At 44.3% G+C, this 18,743-nt stretch overlaps 2 long non-coding RNA genes across 2 annotated transcripts; one reads left to right on the forward strand and one right to left on the reverse strand.

Moving 5' to 3' along the window:
* Positions 1–477: 477 nt before the first annotated feature.
* On the reverse strand, positions 478–13,925 carry LOC111091923. The gene is made up of 3 exons (XR_005377003.1): positions 13,681–13,925; positions 12,715–13,067; positions 478–5,819 (listed from the first exon to the last, which is right to left on the reverse strand). It is a non-coding gene; the product is annotated as an uncharacterized LOC111091923 (long non-coding RNA).
* Positions 2,689–6,804, forward strand: LOC119865382. The gene is made up of 3 exons (XR_005377004.1): positions 2,689–3,348; positions 3,698–3,829; positions 5,797–6,804. It is a non-coding gene; the product is annotated as an uncharacterized LOC119865382 (long non-coding RNA).
* Positions 13,926–18,743: the final 4,818 nt, after the last annotated feature.

The following is an 18,743-nucleotide window of genomic DNA, read 5'->3' on the forward strand; positions in this document are numbered from 1 at the left end:
CATACAGCGGGGAAAGTCAGGGATGCAGACAAAGGGATGTGACCGCATGCAAAGTCAGCCAAGTTCATCTCCTAGGCCCCCTAGGCATGGTGTCATTTTAAAACCCTATGAAAAGTTTTGAGGGCTTAAAAATACGTGTAATGATTCCAAATAGCAAAGCAGAAAATTATATGATCGAAGTCAATAAATAATTAAATGTCTACAAAACATAACATTATGTAAAGTAATTCAGTGTTTCTCAAATGTTAATGAGCATATGAAACCACTGGGGATCTTGTTTGAACTCACATTTGGATTCAGTAGGTCTGGGATGGGGCCTGTGACTCTGCATTTCTAACAAGCTCACAGGTGATACCAAAGCTTCCAGTCCATGAACCACACTGAATAGCAAAAAGCTGCAGCTCAACCCAACTCTTACACAGTTGCAAATATGATAGATACCAAAAATATAAAATGAATATTTCATTTCTACAAAACTCAAAATAATAATTTTTATTATGGTAAAATATACAGAATGTAAAATGTACCATTTTAACCATTTTTTTAATGTACGGTGAAGGCACAATAACATTCATACTATTTTGCAACCATCAAAATAGAACTCCCATCTCCAGAACATTTTCATCTTCCCAAACTAAAACTCCATTCCCATTAAACAATAATTCTTTGTACCTGCCTCTCCCTAGCCTATGGTAAGCACAATTCTACATTCTATCTCTGTGAATTTGTTAGCTAACACATTTGAATTTGAATTTAACTATCAGTTATAGCATGTAAGTAGAATCATACAATATTTGTCTTATTTCACTTAGCGTGATGTCCTCTAGGTTAATGTCATAGCATGTATCAGAATTTCACGTATCTTTTAGACTAAATAATATTCCACTGTATGTATATACCATATTTTGTTTATATATTCATCCGTTGATGGGCATCTGGGTTGTTTCCACCATTTGGCTATGCAGCTGAGTGTGCAAATATTTATGTCCCTGATTTCAATTCTTTTAGGTGTATATACCCAGGAGTGGAATTGCTGGATCATGTGGTATTTCTGTTTAATGTTTTTGAGAGCCACAATAATAAGTATTTTGAGACTTATGGTAAATTATCATTTGGTGACCCAGACGAACATATCTCCCCATATTTATGCCTGATGTAATTCCCTCCTGCATTAACAATCGGCTGGGCCTGTCACTGCTTTGAGTAAAAAAAAAAAAAATGTAGAAGGAATGCTATGCCAATTCCAAGACTAGACTTTAATTGATCTGGCAGCTTCTGCTTCCTCCCTCCTGGAAAGCTTACTCTTGGAACAGTCCTCCCTGGAACTCAACCACCATGCTAGAAGGCAGTCCAAGCAGCCACACGGAGAGGCCCACAGGAAGAACCAAGGCCCCCAACTGATAGCCCCAACTGAACTCCCAGTCAAGCTCCACCTGACTCCAAATGCCCAGGCATTCCAGACATTTCATCCTCAGCTGAGCAACTGCTCAAGCATTCGGACAATTACAGTTACCCGCTGTTCTAGCTAACCCTACTTGGAGGAGAACCATCCCTGAATGGTGATACATTGTTGTTTTAAGCCACTAAATTTTTAGGTGATTTGTTACACAGCATTAGCTAACTGAGACAAAACCCTTTCAAATGTTTTAGAGCAAGAGCAATATGCATTTGATGTGAAATTTGGGAAGAATGTAAGATATTTGATAGAGAATGAAATTGGCCCAGAATCTTCAAAGACCTTAACTATCCCAAGAAAGATGCAAGGTAGCTGGTGGGAGTCAGGCTCCTGAATAACTCCAGTCCCTGGAACCAGCAGCTGCTGCAGGACTTTTGTAGTTGTTGTGGCTGTTGTTTTGTTTGAGTTAAAGGCCTGGCAGGCCCAGATCAGCCTGTCAGTTAGCTATTATCATCCTTACATCCAAGAAGGCAGCTGGGTATTTTCCCACATATATGGCTTGGCATATGGCTTCCGGGGGATCTGAACTCGTAATTAGAAGCTTCCTTTTGCCCAGAAATTATTGTGAAGCTGAGCGATAAGAATGAAATCAGCCAAGTCTGGTCTCAAATTCCCATAAGCATGGCAAATAAGCAGACTGAACAGGCCTCCAAAGAGTGGCTGGGATACGATAACCACTCACCCTGTGCCTGAGTCCCTGAGCCCTCTCTCACTGCAAGACAGACAAGGCAACTGGCTTCTGCTTTGCTCTGCTCTCCCAAGCTGGGGCCCCATGGCCCATACCTGCAGGAACCACCCTGACCTGAGGCAGAAAGAATGGTGGGCTGTGGTTCACTCATTATTCGATAATATATATTATGAATGTCCTATATGCCAGGCAGGCATTGTGCTGAGCATATGTTGGTAGATAGAATAGATACAGTCCCTCCTGTCATGGAGGTTGCAGCTCAGTGGGGGAGACAGATGATCAACAGGTAAGCACATAAATACCATCCAAATGCATCTATTCCTACCTTGGAGATCCTTTGCATGATGTCTTCTGGAGTTTCTCTTTACTCTCATACTTTTGTTGTCAGGTGTCAGCGTCAATGTAACCTCCTGGCAAAGGCCTTCCCCACCACCCAGTCTAGTCCATCCCTCTGATTTCATTCTTTGAGTAGCACTTACTATGATCAGATGTTTTCTTATGTGTTTATTAGTTTATTATCTCTTTCTCATCCACAGAAGGTGAACTCCAAGAGGAAAGGATCTCATTTATCTTGTTCACTGCTGTGTCTGGAGCCCCTAAAACATTGCCCAGCATATAGCAGGTGCTCAGTAAATTTGAATAAATCAATGAATAAACCATGGCATATAGTTGGCACCTCACCTTCATACCACCAAAAAAGTTTTCTTTTTTATCATGTGCAACTTCGCTGCTGATTTTACTTACTTTTTGGCTTAAATGAAAGAAAAAAGAAAGATTGTGATTATCTGCACATTTTTCTTAAAGAACAAGTATGTACTGACGGCCAATTTTATCTCCTCATGAAAAGCCTGGGGTCATCAGAGAGGACTGACAGTATTCCAGCCAGAAACAATGCAAGGGGACATTTTAGTCAGGGGCATCCTTAACCTGCGTAAATGTGTTACATCCAACAGGCCTTTAGCAATCTTGAATAGTGCCTGCACCCACATTATGATTGTCACAATCAAGTGACAATCCAGTCAACCCTGGAACTCATTATCAAGTATTTCAAGATCATTGTCCATCCAGCCCTCCACTGAGCACCTACCTGCCTGGTGTGGAACAGATCCCTTGCTGGACAAGGGTCTACAAAGATGAACAAGACACAATGTCTGACCTCAAGGTGTTCAGACACCACAAAGGAGGCTAAGACCCAAACCAACAGGTATTACCTTGAGATTCATGCAGTGATGGAGCTGGGCAGAGGAGCACACTGGTAGGATATCTAACACAACCTGGGAGGGTCAGGGTCAGGCGCTGCCCAGAGGAGGCATTTCCCAAGTTGAATGTCAATGAACAGGGAAATGGGAATGGTGGAACAGAAGGGACAGAGAGGAGAAACAGCTTGAGAAGTCAGAGAATAACAAGTAGCAAAGGGTGCTGGAGCAGAGGAGGGGAAGAAGAAAGGGGTGAGAGATAAGCTTAGCCAGGCAGCAGGAACTATTTGGCACCACCCTGGACCCCAGTTCTGATGATGAGATGCTATCTTGTTCCTTCTGTCCTTCCTGTCTTAGTCTCCCACGTGGGACCTAGTAACCTGCTGTGCAAGAACAGGATCCAGATTGATGAAGCGCAGCGTGAGCATGTTTGTCATCGTTGTTCATTTCTTTAGGAAGACTTTTTCGCCTACATTAGAGAGTCTGAAGGTAAGCATTTTTCTCTTGTCCTTCTTTTTGCCCCTAGTAACAGCTAGCTTTAAAAAAGTCAGCATATGTCCATTAACATTGAAAAACTGCAGCAAAGAATCCAGGAAATTTCCATTGTTTGGACAACTGGCGAGGAGCTTTCTCCCAGCATCAGGCCACTGTCTCCCCCACTCTGCAGTGGGAGAGAAGGATGAACAGCACACTGGAGGGACAGATTAGCATTTAACAGATCCTGATTTTTGCTGTTTTCTTAGAAACCTTGGAGACCTGAATTTTGTTTTCCTCTTCCACAATGAAAACGTGAATATTTCTTGTGGTTCCTTCTGCTTTGTTAATAAAAAATTTAAAACAATTAAAAAAAAACAACAACAAAAGAACCTTGGCCACTAAAATAGGAGCCATTGTGCTGTGAAACCTGAAAGGGAAAATTTGGAAGAAGCCCTTCTGGAGTAGATTTCCAGCTCCCCTCCGGGGCTGTTCACCAAGGGGCAAACTAAATCCCTTTTAACATGAACTGCTCAGCAAGAAATGTTTTGCCCACATTTAAACTGATACCCAGAGTTCCCTTGTTCTCTTAAAACCTGTCATGCTGGATTTACACGCACTCATGTTGGGAGACTTGGAGTGGTGGGGGCCAAGTGCTGTGGAGCCTTCCAGAGAGGAGCAGAGGGACCTCAGATGAGCCTGTGGCATCTCCTGCGACATGCTGTTCCTGCAGCTGCCTGGGGGACTAGGGACAGGGGGCCGAGAGCAGCAGGAGACAGCAATATTAACACCAGATCATGGCCACTGGAAAGGGCAAGGAAGTCCCTTTTGCCCCACAGCAGTATGACCCTGAGAAATGATGATAGGTTCGGAGACAAAAGGGGAGAGATTGATCTTGTAGTAGGGTTGCCAGATTTAGCAAATAAAATTAGAGGATGCTCAGTGAAATTTAAATTTCAGATAAAAACAAAAGAAATATTTTTTAGTGTAAGTCTATCCCAAGTATTACATGAGATAGCCTCATACTTTAAAGTTTTATTTTCCATTCTTTTAATCTGACATTCTAATTTAACTGGATGTCCTCCATTTTACCGGTGAACCCTGCCTTATAAATCTGTAGCCCATCAGTCCCTCCCCCTAGCATTTTCTTTTCCCTTTCCTCCTCTTCTGGCACACCTTCTTCCTCCTTCTTCTCCACCAATACAAGAAAGAATCTGACAACAGTTCCCAAAAGACTGAAGCTCATTCAGTACCAGTATGTTCTCTTGCCTCAATTGGCATGTGGTTTTTTTGTTTTTGTTTTTGTTTTGTGGTCATCAAATGTCTGAAGACTTCATTCCCTGCTAAAGTCACCCAAGCAATATGCAGCCAATAAGGGGAGAGATGGAGGCAGCCTGCCTTAATTCAGGTAGACGATGCTGAAGTGTTGGAGGGTTTGAGCTGTTCTCACCAAACTCTCTACTATGGCAGCACCTGCCCTGAGAAATTCAGTTCATAGCCTGTGGATCTCATTGTTGCTACCAAAGCCTGTTGCTGCTCAGGAGGCAGCGAGTAACCCGACTATTGCATGGACAGATCTAGGATCTTTGTTAGTTTCAGGGAGTGTCAGAGTTTGCATGTGGGGTGATAATTAAGTGGTAGGTGGTTTGGGGATGGGGGGAGGGGGGGTGGGTAAACTATCAACATGGAAGCTGATGAAAGGCACCTGGGACCTAAACAAATCAGCAAAGTTAAATGGGTTTGGCTATGTAGAAGGAATACTAATTACAGTCATTTGGTGCGCCTTCTATCGTGGATGCCTAACTGATGCCACAACACTGAACATGTATCGTTATATATGCCTTCCACTACCTCTGTTATAAGTGGAATTTGATTAAAACAGGAGACTCCGTGGGTGCCTGGGTGGCTCAGTGGTTGATCCTTTGGCTCAGGTCGTGATCCCAGGGTCCTGGGATCGAGTCCCTTCGTGTCATCCCTTCCAGGGCAGACGGGACCTGACTTGCTCCTGAAAAATGGAACACAACAAAAGTGATGGATGTCACTTCTGAGATTAGGAAAATGCCTCTGACTTCTGCCCTTCTGGCCATCTCTCATGCTCCCCTGCTCTCTGGCTTGCTCGCTCTGGGAAAATCCAGCTGCCCTATGGAGAGGCCCACACGGCAAGAAACCAAGACAGGCCTCTGGCTAATAGCCAGCAAGAACCTGACACTTGCCAACAGCCACACAAGTGGGCTCAGAAGAGGATCCTCCCCAAGCTGAGCTTTGAGGGGCAGGCAGCCCTGATGGTCTCCTTACTGCGACCTTGTGAGAAGCTCTGAACCACAATGCAAACTACTCCACAGGAAGTGAGAGACAATAATAATTATGGTTATTATTAACTTAGTAATAATAAATGTTGGTTGTTTAATCCTGCTAGATTTGGGGGTAATTTGTTATGCAGCAACAGATAGTAAATATAGTCACTTATTCAAGACTGTACCTATGGGGTGCCTGTCTGGCTTAGTCAGTAGAGCATGAGACTCTTGATCCCAGGGTCATGAGTTCAACCCCTACATTGGGCAAAGAATTTATTTAAAATTAGAAAAATACTATGTGATAGGTATGTCACTGAGAGAAGTGGTTGGAAGTATAACCATTCATTGTATTCTACGGCGCAGACACAGCAACGAATGAGGAATCTACAATGCACGCCCGTGTGTGTATATGTGTGTGTGTATGTGTGTGGTGGTTGGGGACCAGATAGGAAGAAAGATGTAGAAACTGGTGGTTTACTGCATCAATATTGCCAAATTCTTGTAGCTCTAGCGGCATTCCTGCCTGTCACTGAACAATCTGGAAAACTTGATATTATCACTCAGACCTGCTGACTCCTGTTTGCAAACTGAATCTCCAGTCACTGTCTGGACCCCAAATGGTGTCTTTCTTCTCCCTTTGACTTATATTTGTGGGTCAGCTTGTGCCAGCCGGGTCACAGACCACTTCTTTCCCTGACTCCCTGGGTGTTAATGAACTCTTTGGGAAGGTATGCCAGTTATTCAGAGCTCTTGATCTTTGACTTCAAACCTACTCTTCTGTACTCAGCTTTGTGACCAAGACCCTGGGACTTCACAGACTCAAGTTCTGCTTTGTCAGCGGCTCCTTGCCAGGTTCTGCCAAGAGGGGTCGCTAGAGGGCGCTTGCAAGGCTGACGGAAGAGGCAAAGACTTGTTCCCTCAAGGTTGTTTCCCCTTTAGTTTCCTGTTCCTACAAGCATCGCCCCAGCTGAGTCAGGTCCTGTGGCAACAGCTGAATACAGCTTGCAACTTCTTTAACACTGTACAGCCAACCTCAGGGGTCCCCTCAGAAACACCAGCATGCGCTGAGTAGCACCCACTTCTCAGAGGTTGGGGGTCCCAGTCCCCAGGACCTCCTTTGAGTTCCAACTTTTAATAATATCAATTTCTTCTTCGAGTCCCCCAGCCCGAGGAGTGGTGGCTGCTTCCTATAGTTGCTACCTCCACAATACCTTAGAGAGCTTGCCTTTTCAACTACCTAATTAACAATTATGTCAATCAAGTCCTCTCTTGTAAAAACAAATGGATGTAATCTCTGTCTTCTGATTGTGTTCTGGCTGATACAGGGGCTCCCCCTCTACTCCCAGCCTCTGACCAGGCTCAGTGCCAGCTTCCCACCTTACCGCTCCAAAGACAGCTGCCCACCCACAAGGTGCACAAGCCTGTCAGGGCCTCTGTCAGAGGTTGTGTGCCCTAGGCCCTTGCTGGCTTCACCCCAGTCCCAGCCTGGTCCTTAGGAGAGAGCCAGGAAGTATGGACCAGAGACACCAGCCAACATCAGGGCCAGACACATCGACAGTAGGGGTGGAGGAGAGAGGCCAGTACAAAGAAGCCAGAGCCCAGCTCAGAGATCACTGGTGCCTCATAATGATGGTCTCTGACTTACGATGGATCAACTTAGATTTTTCAATTTTATGATGGTGCCAAAGCAATGTGCATTCAGTAGAAACAGCACTTTGAATTCTGAAGTTTGATCTACTCTGGGCTAGTGATATGCGATCCGGTCCTTGCTCATGATGCCTGGGCAGAGGCAGCAAGCTGCAGCTCCCAGGCAGCCACACGATCACCAGGTACACAACCAATACCCTTACAACTGTTCTGTTTTTCCCTCTCGGTACAGTATTCAATAAATTACATGAGATATTCAACACTTTGCTATCAAATAGGCTTTGAGTTACATGATTTTGTCCAACTATAGGCTAATTAAGTATTCTGAGCATGTTTAAATTAGGCTAGGCTAAGCTATGAGGTTATGTGTATTAGATGCATTTTCAATTTACAATATTTTCAGCTTATGATGTCCTGACATAACCCCATCATAACATGAGGGAGATCTGTATGTCTATACTCAGGGGGAGTCACAGGTGACAGCTGAGAACAGGCGGTTATGTGGAAGAGTGCTGGGCCACCGCGTCTGAGTACCACGGGGGCTATGGTTCACCTGCTGTTGGCTGGTTTTACTTGCTGATGCTACACCTTCATGGTTAGCTCTGTCCTTTCTTTCTGTCAAAGGGCCCAGTGTCACAAGTCTCCAACTGACAGGTGGTCCTGAGACCAAGGAAAGGACTGTATTTTTAAATATTTTGGGGTGACTTAGGGGGCCCTTTAAAACACAATTGCTAAAGAGAGGAGGCCAGAATACAAACTTAAATTTACATGTGAAACTCACTCAGTATACCGGGCAGGGTCTAACCAGAAAAACTGAATTCAATATAAGTATCTAAGCAGACGGGGATATAATGCAGTGGATTGGTTACATAGGCAATGGAAAATCTGAGCGTCCAATCAGTGCATGGTGGGGCCCCCCAGAGATTAGCACCACAGGAAGCCACTTCAAGGCAGGAAGGACAGGGGGAAGAAGTGGTGTTGTAGGTCGGGTTCACCAAAAGCAGACTTAAGCATAGTTTGGGGTGTAGGACACTTAACCAGGGGTCAACCCCCAGGGAAGGGAAGCAGAAGCAGCCGGACATCAGAGGAAGAAGGCACACCGCCTTGTAGACTAAGGCTCGGCCAAGCCTGGAGGGCGGCCCTCTAGGGTGTCTCCATGGAGTCAACATGAGGAGGCATTTACTGCCCCACCCCCTCAGTCCCCAGCTGTGGGCTGCTTTGGAGAGAGGCATGACCTCCAGCCAGGCCCACCCTGCAGGAGCTGATGCTTGAAAGCCTGCGGGCTGCACCCCCTGCTGTGGGGGCAGCCAGTCCTTCCATGAAGGAGATTTGACCATTTTGTGTTTACCACAGTACCAGAACCCAGGGATTTAGGTTCTCTGCATGAGGCAGGAAACACTGGGGACCTGAACAGGGGAGGTAGAGCCAGGAGACAGAGCTGCTCACTGAGATCCTGCCAAGGCAGAGAGGGAAGGGAAAAAACACCTGCCCTCCTCCTGTTCTCCTCCTTTTAATGTCTGACCCGTGGCTCCTGCTGGCCTGGCCAGAAAGAGCTAGCAGGGAGCTCGAGGAGCTCCTACAGAAGCTTGAGAGACTCAGCCTGTGGGTATCAGCAACCTTGGGCAGAGCTGGGGAAGAGAAAGGACTGGGCCATCAGGCCCAGGAAATCAACTTCTCCTCTCATTTTCTCTGCAAAGGCCACCTAGCTCACCTGTGATAAGCTCTAGGCTGGCCCACCCAGCACCTTCTCCAAGAGCAAAGGGTTCGCCCTCTCAGCTGCTGGGAATGCTGCTGGCAGACAGCCCTTCAGCTGGGACCCTCTCTGGAGCTGGCGAAGGCTAAAAAGCATCAGTGAGCCCAAGGCTGGACCCCTTCCCATGGTACCTGATACCTCGTGGCTGATGGAGACAAGGCAAGGAGGTCAGGCCCCCTCACTCCAATTGGGGACCACCCCTGAGTGGTCAGTTGAATTCAGAACTCCCAAGGGTTGGGGCACCTGGGTGGCTCAGTGGTTGAGCATCTGCTTTGACTCAGGTCATGATCCTGCGGTCCTGGGATCAAGTCCTACATTGGGGTCCCCACAGGGAGGCTGCTTCTCCCTCTGCCTATATCTCTGCGTCTCTCTCTGTGTCTCTCATGAATAAATAAAGTCTTAAAAAAAAAAAAAAGAAAGAAAAAGAACTTTCAAGGGTTGATGGACACCCCCTCTGAGACTTTTCCTTCTGTCCGATCTCACTGTCTCTCTTCCCTCACAAATCCCTTCCTTTACCCTCATAAACCTCCTACACACCAATCTCAGAGGCTTCTTCTTGGGAACCCAAACTGGGACATAAGTGTTAGGTTCCCAAACTGAGTTAACTTTGCTGTGATATTATCAGCCTTAGGGGAATCCTCCTATCATACCAGGGAGTGAGGAGCCCTGTACCTGTCCTTCCTGTGGTCACTCAGACATCCGTGGCTGGAATGTTCTTCCCAGACAATCAACAGGCTCAGTCCTTTACCTCCTTTAGGTCTCTGCTCAAAGGCCATTCTCCAGGCCAGACTCCACCTCACCTTTCTTCGTGACATTTATTGTCTCTGGCTGATGATTTACAATTATGTGTTTACTGTGGCTCCACCCTCTCAAGAACAGGGACTTTGGTATTGCTCCTGTTTAGCATAGTGCGAGTTCAGTTAAATTGACTAATGAATTCACTCAGTCACTTAGTGCCAAGTGCCTTGCCAGACACTAATGATGCCTCTGGAAATTTCTGGTCCAGTGGGGAAATTAGACAAGTAGGAAGATAGTGATAACACAATGTGGCAAGCGCAGGAATCAAGGCATAGTTGTCAACCGATGAGAACAACTCAGGCTGCCAGGGCAAAGCTCCAGAGAGCAGGCCATGAGGGATTGGCTCTCCAAGGAGGAGCAGGTAAGACAGGTCCTGGAACGCGTGAACGGTAGCATGGTCCCGGCATGCAGGTGGATGACAGCCGAGGTCTCTGGGACACTGGGGTCAAAAGGGCAATTAGACAGGGAAGGCCAGGCATACCCAGAGACCCAGCACTGCTGCTTCTGGAAACCTGTTCCTCAGAACACTCGCATGAATGTGCAAAGATTCGTGTACAATGAGGATCACTGCCACACTGGTTACAATGGCAGAAAATAAGGAGCAACGTAAATGTTGATCGAGAGAGACATGGTTAAATAAATCAAGGAAGGTCTGTACTTCGGAGTACTGCAGCTGTTAAAGAGTTATATGCACTGACTTGGAAAGACTGTATGTACATGATGCAATAGTAAATGGGAAGAGAGATTGTGGAAGTATAGCAACATATTCATGCTCCTTTTGTTCAAATACACACACACACACACATGCTTATTTGTGTTTATGTAAATAGAAAATCATCTGGAAATAAACTCAGCCATTGACAGTGGGACGGTGGGATGGGAACAGACCAGGGGAGGCTTTCATTTCAGGGTATTATTTGAGTTTGTTGAAACTGGCATGGATTAACTTCCAGATTAAATAAAAGGAAAGGAAGAGAGAAAAGCTCCTAGGAGCTTATGGTCACCAGGCAGAAGGGACAAATGGAAGGTCCACATATACAAAGTGGTCAGGATAATTGACCAAAGCAGGTCAGAGGAGTTAAAGCAAATGAGAGGTAAGCATCAGAAAGATGAGCTGTTCAAGACCAGGGCAGGGCAGTGGGGAAGGAGCAGAGACCTAGGTGACCTGATTCCAGGAGCAGCATCGTGGACTCTGACCTCGAAGCCACTTCTGCGAGCCTTATGTGTGTGCAGCAGGCCTTGGCAGTCAGAAAGAGCCACCCATGGTTCCACTGTACCCCGGAGGGGGCAGGAATAGGAGAGTTCAGAGGATGAGGAGGTTCTCCCAAGGCAGGCCCAAGCCTTCTAGCTTTCTCGAACCTTGTCATATCCCCAAGGACAGAGAAGATGAAGCACTTCTGCCTTTTCTTATCAGCTCCTATCACCAAAGATCTTTTCTTCTTTGCTTATTGCAAGACTTCTCATGACCTCTAGCAAGCTTTCCTTTTTCATTATCAGTCTCTAAGAGGGGATGCTGTATACAGCATTTCCAAAAAGTATTGGGCCACAGAGCACTCCTTCATTAGGTAATATATTATTTTAATTGCCATCAAGTTTTAATTACACAAGTATTATGTGGGTGCTTTGTCCTTGTCAAGAACTCCAGGCTACCATGCTGGAGAGAAAGACTGTGTGAAAAAAGAAGACCTGGAAGATGAGATACCCCATGGAGAGAGAAGCCAAAAAGAAAAGGTCCAAGGCATGGCCGCCTTGCAGGTGAGGCCATCTCCACCCTCCAGCCCAGCCCAGCTGAATGCAGTCACAGGAGAGAGTCAGATGGTTCTCTGTGGAATGGAGACAAGCCAGCCCTGCTGAACCCTGCCTGAAGCGTTGACTTGGAGAGTCAACAATAATTGATTTTTGTTTTAAGCCACTTAAGTTTCAGTTTTAAGCCACACATTTCAGAGTAATGTGGTTCATTACTCAACAATAGATAACAGATATATCCTCTTATCCCATCCCCAATGTCAATCTCCCCCTTCCCCAAGGCATTTGTTTTTATCATTACTTGGCTTTTTAAAAATAGTTCTATCAAGTGTTTTTTGTTTTTTGTTTTTTTTTTTTTGCAATCTATTATGTGATTTGCAGCTGTTTCTGAGCATTATATAGACTCATGCTGACATAGAGAATAAAATTATAGAATACTGGGCAGCCTGGGTGGCTCAGCGGTTTAGCACCGCCTTCAGCCCAGGGCATGATCCTGGAGACCCGGGATTGAGTCCCACGTTGGGCTCCCTGCATGGAGCCTGCTTCTCCCTCTGCCTGTGCCTGTGCCTCTCTCTCTCTCTCTCTCTCTCTCTCTCTCTGTGTGTGTCTCTCATGAATAAATAAATAAAATCTTAAAAAAAAAAGAATTATAGAATACTCACCCAGTGAAATAGTATTACAACAGTGAGAATGAATGTTGCCACACACAAAACGTGAATGGATGAAGCTATCATAGCATTGCTTTGAGAACAGCAAGTTGCAGAAGACTGATACAGATCATTCATCTTTTCATATGATTATTGGCCATTTCATCTTCTTTGATTTTCTGATTCATTTCTTTTGTCCATTTTTCTTTTGGGTTATTTGTCTTTTTCTTATTGATTTGTTGGAATTCTTTGTACATTTTAAGAAGTGTTCCCCAAAAGTAGAGTACTAGGGATTACTTGAATCTTGAGAAACATTTCCAAGAATAGAGTTTAAAATTACCAAACCAAACCCACGAGCAGAAACCACCCTGGAAGGTATTGAAAAAAAGAATGGACAAAATTAACAACAAATTACCAGGCTCTTTGACTTCTGGGCTAAAATTTCAAGGATCAGAGATCCAAAAGAGTTTCAGGCTCTGTTGCCAGATAAGAAGCTATTTATATAAATTCACAGTGCACAGAGTTCTATTTCATATTTTCTTTGCTACCAGTAGGAAATGCATCATTTAACCTGAGATATGGCCCCCTTTTTACCCATTTCTTAGGATAGACCAATGAATTATTATTCCTCTTCGCAGTGAATTTATATTGCACTAAGGAAAAATAGACTCCTTTAACCCCTGAAGAGTCACATTTCTTTCACTTAGGTCACTTGATAGGGCCATTATAGGCTCAGATAAGACACGTGGGACTCTGCTTAATATCAGGCAATTTTCTTGTGCCTCTTCATTTATTAAAAGAATGTATCCATTAGCAGTCATTAGTACATTCTGTCAAGATGGGGGCTAAATTATCCTCAATGGCTTAAGAGAAAATGCTTTTTGAAGAAAAATAATGGCATTAATTGCTCAGTGGAATAGATAGGGCTTTCTTTGTCACAACCTCCCCCTCCTCCCCCCAGTGCAATCGGACACTGCTTACCTCTGTGAAAGATCCAGGCCACGTTCTCCCTACCCTATGAGTCAGCTCCTCGCTCCAGCCCTGTGGCCTCTCCAGTGGCAGACCACTATCCACAAGGAGTACCCACAGCTCCTCAGCCCATCATGGTGAGGAGCCTTGACCAATTCCTCTTGCTCCCTAATTCATCCAAGGGTGAAAGAGGAAGGAGACGCCTCGCTTAGCAAACAATCTCATTTGGAGGGATCAGGAAAGCTACAGGAAGCAAATCACATTAGAGAAATAATTGCCCTCCTGGAGCTCCAAACTGAAACCCATCTCCTTTTTGACCTTTCATTTGGAACGTATGCTCTCTGGAATATGTGGTTCAAGGAGGGAGGTTGTAGGTGTGTCTGTTTGTGTGTGGTATGTTTTCATAATTACAACAAGTTTCCTCTGTAGCTTTTTTATTAAAAAGCTCAGTTTAATTAGCGAAAAGCTTCCATCTCCTAAATATGGGTGCATCTCCAGGCTTCATCTTTCTCTTCCTCCCTCGCTCTCAGGTCACATCCATTCTCACAGGCATTAGTAATTATATCTGTTTCATTTAAGATATGTTCAGAGGAAGGTAATGAAATACCAACTAACAGTAACACGAGTAACAAGGACATCTAATAAACTTTTGTGTAACAAGGAGTCTGGATGCAGGCAATTCCAGACTTGGTTCAGTGAACCAACAAAGACATCAGTGACCCAAGCCTCTGACCATCTTTCTGCTTTGTTGCCATCAGTGTGTCAGCCATACCTCTCAACATGTCAAGCCGCATCTCTCCAATAATCCCATTCTTTCCTGACGGCATCACAAGAGGAAAGAAAGAGATGGAAGCAAAACAGCCTCTCCTCATGGAGGTCTGTTTTATCAGGAAGAAAATCCTTCCTAGAAGCCCCCTGGCAATTGGCCAGAACTGGATCACATGCTCACCCCTTGATCAATCAAAGGGAAATAAGTTATCATATTTGGACTTCAGCCAATCATGACTTATCCTCTCCATTTGGGCCATGGCAACCCAAACACAGGTGGGATTTTCTTAAAAGAAGAATTGAGGAGGCAACAGCCCTCAGATCTCCATTTCCATTTCTCTGTTCTTCTCACCTCTAACTACATCTTTCCAACTGCATGATGGGCAGCACTACCTCATTGTCCTACTGTCACCTCAAGCTCAGTCATTCTAGAAACAGATTCCTTTTCTTACCACTTAATACTGCCTCCCCTTTTTGCATTTCCTAACTTTTCCAGTGGTAATTTCATCTACCTGTTATGGAGGCTCCAAACCTTAGGATCACTTTTGAGGCCCTCTCTGTCTAGACTTCCTGCTCCCGTTGGTCCCTAGGGCAAGTCAATTCTTTGTCTCCCTCACATCTTCCACTCTGGCTTATCATTCCCACTCTTCTCACCACACTCACAGTCATGCTGTTCCAGTTGCACATGGACTACTTCATGTCATCTGAAATGGGCCCCAGCCTCAGGATCCTGCACTCTGCAAACAGATTTGCCTTCTTAAACCCTGAAGTCCTCATTTCTCCCATACCAAGGACCATACTCCTATGGGAGAAAGATTCAAACTTATTAGTTTGGGTTTTAAGACTTTTCTACATTACCTCATGAAAAGGATTCCCCATTTTTCTCTGCTCTGGCCAGACAGGTCAATTCACTATTCCCTGAAATATGCTTTATGCATTCCATTTGTCCATACTATTCCCTTTAAAAAGAAACTTCAGGGTTAAATAATTAGGCAGGTTATATGGCCACAATGGCCATATCACCAGTGCTTTGCAATGTGTCAAAATAATAGTTGCATGGTAAATAATAGTATAATACTCATTGTTGAATATTGAGGAAAGTTTTTTAAATATTCCATTCTAATTATTAAACTTCAGAGAGTTCAGAGCCCTTTTAAAAGATAATGGAAGAGGTACCAAGGTGGCTCAGTTGGTTAAGCGTCTGACTTGGTTTTGGCTCAGGTCATGATCTGACCCACCTCTTTCTCTCACTCTCTAAAAAAAAAAAGAAAAAAAGATAACAGCACTCTAAACCAGGTTTACAATGGATCCTTCAAAAGAGTAGCAGTAAATCTATACAATATGAAGTCATTGATCAGTGGAGAGACCATTCATTTGCTCATTCATTGGTAATCAAGGGATTGCAATTTTATTGCCTGACAACTGCCACCAGAATTCTTGGCAGGAGAACTCTCTATATTTAGGAAAGTATCTTGACAAATTGCTTGGGGATAGAAAGTGAGGTACAGACAGAATGTGACTACACTATTTTTATCAGGATGCCATGCTCATGTCTAGGTAAGTGAAGAACTTATCTTCCTATTTCTTCATAAAGAAAAAATAAACCACTTAAAGAAAAATGGCAAGGTTATCAAGACAGAACCTTGTGTAAAAAACCAAGAGACACATTGAACTATTTTCTGTTCAAATATTTTATGATAACTACAGCAAAAAAGAAGGAGGCCTTGGGCTTAGCTGCCAAGATAGGTGAAGGTAGGGTCTGGTACCAAGTTGCCCATAGGACTTCTCTGAAGGAATTTGTCGAAGTACAGCTTTTTGTTGCTATCTAGGGTTTATAAGCCTAGTGGGAATTCTAAGGCTGTGTCTCTTCAGAGCTTTGTCGAAACTCTGAACTCAGTTCTTCATTTGGAAGATAGTAGGTGGGGGTGGGGGTGAAGGGACACTATATTACACCCAGGCCTGGTTTCTATTGTATTTCCTATGTGTATCCACACATTTATGTTAATCTGACTTCTCATTTTTTTATTCACATTTCTTTGGTAAAATTGTCTATATCAGTAGTGATGCTTTTGGCTGAAATGACAGAAACTCCGTTTTAACTGACTCATACCCTAAAGGAGATTTACTGGCCCATGTAACTGAAAGAGTCCAAACGTAGAGTAGTGTCCAAGCTCCCTCTCCTCAGCCTCCAAGCTCTCTCTCTATCCTTTGCTTGGTCCCTCCCTCTTTTGTGGATTGCAACATACTCACTATTTTTAACAGGATGACCATAGCATCCCCTGGTTTTTCAGTCTGGCCATAACAATGTCCTCAAGAAGAGGGACCACTTGGCTCAATAACACCACTCTTAAAAAAAATAAAATAAAATAACACCGCTCTTAAAAGTGAGACCTTCTGGGTTGCCTGGGTGGCTCAGTCTGTTAAGCATCTGCCTTTAGCTCAGGTCATGACCCCAAGGTCCTGGGATCAAGCCCTGCTTCAGGCTCCCTGCGAGAACCTACCTCTTCCTCTGCCTCTGCCTGCCATTCCCCCTGCTTGTGCTCTGTTTCTGTCACATAAATAAATAAAATTTGTTTTAAAAAAGAAAAGAGTGGAAAATAAATACATAAATAAATACATAAATAAATAATAAGAAAAGAGTGAGACCCTCTTACCCCGAAACTCCTGTCACACCTTCCATCTCATTTCATTGGCCAGAATTTGGTCAGATGTCCACTCCCGAGCCAATCCCTTTGGCCTGAGGAATGTCACACACTAACTGTCTCAGGTCTGGATGCGTAGTCTAATCTCTGTGACAAGGAGGCAGGATTACTAGACCAAGCAAACCCACACTGCAATGGGAGGTGGAGTTGGCTTCCCTAAACCTCAGGCCCTCATGGGCCTGAACAAAACTTCCTGAACAAAAGTCAGGGGACTGGCCAGAAACAGGCAAAAGGAAATGGATGCTGGGCAAGCATCTTCAAAGTTCCTTCTGTACAAAATTGTAGAATACCTATTTCATCTCATACCATTGAACAGGATACAGGCCTGTCTGATAACCAGAGGCTGTAATGTTCACAGAGTCCAAGTCTGCTAGATCTTTATCTAACAAAGTCTAAAAATTTCCACAAGGAAATGGGAAACATGTAAACAATTACAGCTCTGTGGGTAACTGTACACCAGCATACGTGAAACCAATTGTTTCCACTCCATATGGGATACTAATCAGCTTAATTACATGGAAAAAAAACAACTCAAAGAATCAAAACTGCTCCAATGTTTCATCAGAGTAAACCAAAAAAGCAGAAAAACACACTTTCTTCAAACAGAAAAACAGGTAAAATGTTGGAAAGGATCAATCAAAAATAAACTAGGCTTTCATTGCCATTCTTTTCACCAGGGGAACATAAAGACATTGGAAAATATATTCTTTTCAGATAGAAAAATAGAATGTTGAAAAAGATGAGTCAGAGACTGAGAAGCTTTTAGTTGTCAATCATTAATATCCATTTTTCTTCTGCCACCAAGTTTACACTCAGAATTTGCATAATATCTGCAAGATACTGTGTTTATTGGTTTTGTCGGTGTGGTGAGCAATATGTCCATCCCTCCCTGTTTGGGGCTCAAATTGACTTAGAAGTACAGTTGATCCATTCTTCCAACAAAACATCTATTGAAGGGCCTCTGACGTACCAGGCTGCCCCGTGCCTGCTGCCTAGTCACGTGGCAAACCAGCTGCCTTCCTTCCCTTTCAGAGGAAGAGGGTACTTTGGAGGCCATCATCCGATGCCCTTCTTTTGAACCCCTTGATCCTTCCTCTGATGCCAGCTCAGATGGGTCACTGACTTACTGGGCTCCGACTACCAAGAAAGAACAGTACAAAACGCTGTATGGGAAGATAAAGAGAAATCACTAACATAGCTCTTGTTCTGAGACCCTCACAACCTTTCTGGAGACATAGCACCACCAGAAAAGAAAGAAGAGCTCATCTTCTTTCAAAGAGTTGGTGAACTGACACCCGAAGGGTAGGTAGTGCAGAAATGAAATATGCTCTCTAATTCCCAGGTTAACATGGTTTGTACGCAAGGTGGGAGGGTCACTGGCACGAATGGAGAACAGTGGGAATGAACCAGTAAAGGCTAAATGCTAGAAGGCTTGGAAGTCAGAGATAGGTTTAGATCCTGTAAGCTAAGGGAAAGGGAAATAGTTTACATCTCAAAAGCAAGGCTGTGAGACAATGCTTCCTCCCCAACCCAAAAAATCACGCGTGTTGAAACAGCCAATGCGATACAGTGGAAAGAGTAAAAAGCCTTTGGTGTCTGGCTAGC

The sequence above is a fragment of the Canis lupus genome, chromosome 23 (assembly GCF_011100685.1).
Source record: "Canis lupus familiaris isolate Mischka breed German Shepherd chromosome 23, alternate assembly UU_Cfam_GSD_1.0, whole genome shotgun sequence".
NCBI classification, from domain to species: Eukaryota; Metazoa; Chordata; class Mammalia; order Carnivora; family Canidae; genus Canis; species Canis lupus.